A 4,576-nucleotide genomic window follows, 5' to 3' on the forward strand; every position below is an offset into this window, starting at 1 on the left:
ACACAGTAGCAGATGCGGCAGTAGAGGCAGACCTCCGATTTCGGTGGAGCGCGAGACTCCGAGAGCGCTGGAGGCCGCTTGTCAGGCAGGGAGTAAGGGTCCCTTGCTGCAGCCTGCCACCAGGGCCCGAGAGGAGGGCCTGCGAGGCTGGCTGATCCAGTCGGCCCGACTTAGGCCGTTTCCCGTTGCTCTCACAGAACACCTGAGACTCTTCCCCTCACAAGGAAACACATGGCCGCGGAAAGTGCGAGTTCACGTGGCCACGTGGTCAGCGCCTGACGCTCGGTTACAAACGGGGGATGGCGTCTGGGGCCAGGAGCTTCTATGAGCGGCGAGCAGCGCGTGCACGGGAGCCCGGAGGCCTGCAGGGGCTCGGGCATAGCGGCCGGCTCCACCGAGCCTCACGCAGCGCCCGAGACTTCTCGCTCGGCCTGCTAGAAGCTGGGACCCTTCACCTCCCGCTGCACTCCGACAGGTACGGGTCCTGTCACCTTTCAGATCATTACGCTTGACATCAAACCTGCATTGCACGAAAGCTTTGCGAGACAACTGTATCCAAGCCACAGCGAGGCGCCCAGGGCCGGAAGCGATAGGTGGGCGGCCGTCGGTCCAGGAAATGCGGTGTTTTAGCTCCCTGTTGCTGGGGCAAAGTGCCTGATGTGCAAACGTAAAGGAGAAAAGCATGTGCTCTTCGCTCACAGCTGTAGCGGCTTCAGGGCATGGGCCAGCTCAAGGCAGAGGCGGCACGGCCAAAGGCACGGCCGGCAAGCTGCTTGGCGAGTGGCACCTGAGGCAAGGCGCATGACCAGCCCAGGCCGAAGGGTCCCGCCCCGGCCACGCCCCACCTGCGTGCGCCCGCTCGGCTGTGCTCTAGTCGCCCCCTGGCAGGGGTCTCTCAAGCCACACATGTTGAAAATCAAGATTAGCTGGCCGGAATCCAGCTCAGTGATTCAGCACCTGCCTGGCAAGTGTGAGGTCCGCAGTCCAATTCCCGGTACCAAAAACAAAACAAAGCTCCAACTAACAACGACAAAACCCCTCATTTTTGTAGTTTAATTTCTAAAATCAAAGGTGACACACATTCTTGAAGCTCCTCGATGGAGGAGGCTTTAGGTCCTATTAAAGGACTCTGCAATGTGACATAAACCTCCTTCAAGGAATCTGCAGCCACCTACCTGGGAAGGACGTTGGAAGAATTTATACTTAGATCAACTTGGAATAGTAGCTCTAAAGAGCTACTATTTTCTGGGAGAACCAAAACCTCTTGTGGCCTTGTTGTTAGAGAGACTTACAAGACTGTTAAACATTGACAAAGTTTCATTCCTTGGCCACAGGAAAAAGGGCTCCGGGAAGACTGTGGGCTCGTCCATGTATTTATTTTCATTTTCTCAGATTATAGAACGGTAGCAGTATACGGAGCAAATTGATGACCCCCACACTGGCTTCTACCCCTGGAATCATTCTATAACATAAGAAGGGTCAAATAGAAGTTCTAGAACGGCCACTATCTTGTTTTCCAGCTAAGGACACTCAATCACAGGCAACACCACACAGTAGGAGGCTGGCCTGTGCAGAGTTAGCCTGCTGGACACAGGACCCTCTGCTTGTAGTGGACCCAGTGCTCCAAGTCAACATGACACCACAACTAAGCAGCCAGGCCACGGCTGCTGACACTTCCCACCCCACAGCAATAAGCCTCCACCCTTGCAGCTCAAACAGATCCAGTAACTGGCCAAACTTGCTGCTTGGAGAAGTCTTTGAACTGACTTCACAAGGTCCTGCTCAGTTCCCATGCTCGCCTCAGTGTCCCCTTCCTTCATTTAAAAACCAAATAAATATGAGCTGTGTTGTGGAGGAGCGAGAAGGAGAGGGAGGAAGAGGGAGAGCAGGAGAGTGGGAGAGAGACAGAGAGACAGAGACAGAGAAAGAGGGGTCTGGCCTTCCTACACTCCCCCAATCCTACCACTGGTCTCTTATTTAAGCTATTTGTCATCCACTTATTTAGGAGACTGGAGCTAGACAAAGACTCTGATCATTGGCAGCTGGACCAGGAACCTGACTCCTTGAACTAAGACTTTTATTCTGAATGAGTAAGTCCACACAAAGTGGAAAGGGTTTGAGACTGTCACAGGAAGAAACTGCTGGGGCTGCCTGGGAAGAGAGGAAAGGCAAAGTCTTTCGTGAGGAAGAAGGGGAGTCTTCCAACTCTGAAGAGTGTTCGCCTTTCCTTTTGGTGGCATGCGGCAAGATAGCAGCTCAGATCTCTAAGAAGAGAGCGTGAGGGCCGGCGAGATAGCTCAGCGGACCAAATGCCTGCTTTGGCAAGCACAAGGACCGGGGTTCCATCCCCAGTCCCGCATGCCACGCTGGCCCTGCCCCCAGGACACACTGAGCCAGCGAACAAGTCTGGTCGTGGTGATACGCGCCTGTAATCTCAGCAATGGGGAGGCTGAAAACAGGAGGATCACTACGAGTCCAAGCTGCACAGTGAGACCCTGTACCAAATACACAAATGAAAAGGAAGAATGCATACAACGTGTTAATTATTGAAACTGTCCTACCAGTTTGGTTTGAAACTGTCTCATTGCTATTTGTTTCTCAATAAAATTATGGAAGGAAAAAGAAAAGAAAAAAAGAAGAGGAAGCTTGTTGCTGACAGCATCTTCAAAGCTGAACTGCACGAGTTCCTTACTCGGAGCTGGCTGAAGATGGCTACTCTGGACTTAGAGTCTGTGTTACACCCACTAGTGGAAATCACTATTTTAGCCCCCAGGACATAGGACGTTCTTAGTGAGAAGGGCCAGAGGATCCGATAATTGGATCAGAAGAGGTAGTAGTTCAGAAGAGGTTTGGCTTCCCTGAGGGCAGTGTAGATCTTTTTGCTGAAAAGGTGGTGACGAGAGGTCTGTGCACCATCGCCCAGGTGGAATCTCTGTGTCAAAAACTCCTAGGAGGACCTGCTGAGTGTGTGTGTGTGTGTGTGTGTGTGTGTGTGTGTGGCTGCTGCGCTGAGGAGGGGGCTGCTTGCGGGGGAGGGGGTGCCTGTTTCGGGGGGACGGGGAGGCCTGCCAGATGTGCTGTGGTTCACCATGGAGAGAGTGCAGCCAAGGGCTGTGAGGTCATGCTGGCTGGGAAACTCCGGGGACAGAGGGCTACATCCATGAAGTCTGTGGATGGCCTGAGGACCCACAATGGGGGCCTGTCAGCTACTATATTGACTCTGCCATGCACCGTGTGCCACTCAGACAGGGTGTGCTGGGTATCAAAGACCACGCTGCCCTGGGATCCAGGCAATAAGACTGGCCCCACGAAGCCTCTGCCTGGTCATGTGGGCACTGTGGAATCCACAGAAGAGATCCTGCCTGCCATTGCCATCTCACGACAGAAGGGTGGGAAACCACAGCCATGTCTGGTGCCCTGGCTGGTCCCTCCCGCACAACAGGGTGTCCCTGACAGCAGTGTCTGAAGATGGAGGCTGCCGAATGGAGACATTAATAAATCTTGTGCAAGGAAAAAAATGGGTATTTGGTTATCCACGAATAAAACACAGGGCAAACCACAGGTCAATTTTAGCTGTAAAAATAATTTTTACAAGTTGTTAGCTCTATTAGTTTGCTGCCAAAAAGGCTCGAGCCTCAGGTGTCAGGGTTAACACCTCCAGAGGCATTTGGAGCAAAACTGGTTCAGCCTGAAAGGTCCTGGCAAAGCTGCCCTAAATGCTCAGGGCTTTGTGTGCCTACAAAAGACTTACCAAAAATTCTACGATGAGCAACCAAATATAATCCATGATTTCCTCAGATAGGCACTGTAGATACTGATAATTGGAAGGGAATTGGAAAAAAATCTTACATAGGCACATGACAGGAAAAATTATTTCCCCTGAACTTATCTCAACTTGGAATGTGGTGCGTTCAGTGTAAATCCGCCACAGAGCTCTCGGCCAGCTGCCCCTGCTCCAGGCACGAAGGGGGAACAAACTGCGCCCAGCAGAGGCTTCTGCCCCCAAGGAGGGCTCTGTGGGAACAGCAACTTCCCGGGCACAGGAGTCCTTACGAGGTGGTCAGTCCCCACCACCACAGCGCTTCAGGAGACCAGTTCAGTCTGGGAGGCTTGGGGGCTGGGGATAACTCAGCGGTGTGCCCACCTGGCAAGCACAAGGTCCCGAGATGACACCCAGAACAAAGAAAGGAAATAAGAACACTGAAAAGCTTAGGATAAAATGAGCCATCACGAATCTCTCCAGACACCTACAGACTCTCAAAGGGACTGCTGAGAGCTGAAAGTGTGAGAACAGGGAGAAATGACTGTACCCCGCTCCTCCCAGTACCTCCCGCAGACCCCAGGCAGCGGATGAGGCCAGGCGGGATGCAGGAGGCAGAGGAACCCGAGGGCACCCTCATCCAAACATCACGTCAGCTGCAGCGGGGAACCTATGTACGTGTCCTGGCTCGGGCACCTGAAGGCGCACCTCCATGCCCTGTGTGCTGACTGAGACAGCTCGTCTTTTCTGAGCCTGGGTTCTGCGTCTTCCTGGAGCTTGTAGGCACCTGCCAGCATTCACGGTTGCCACTCCTAC

The 4,576-nt window shown here is 53.2% G+C and overlaps 1 pseudogene; it reads left to right on the plus strand.

The window, feature by feature from the left end:
* Nucleotides 1-299: 299 nt before the first annotated feature.
* On the plus strand, nucleotides 300-3,466 carry LOC101566388 (annotated as a pseudogene).
* The last annotated feature ends 1,110 nt before the right edge of the window (nucleotides 3,467-4,576 follow it).

The sequence above is a fragment of the Octodon degus genome, unplaced genomic scaffold (assembly GCF_000260255.1).
Source record: "Octodon degus isolate 3935 unplaced genomic scaffold, OctDeg1.0 scaffold00205, whole genome shotgun sequence".
Classification (NCBI taxonomy): Eukaryota; Metazoa; Chordata; class Mammalia; order Rodentia; family Octodontidae; genus Octodon; species Octodon degus.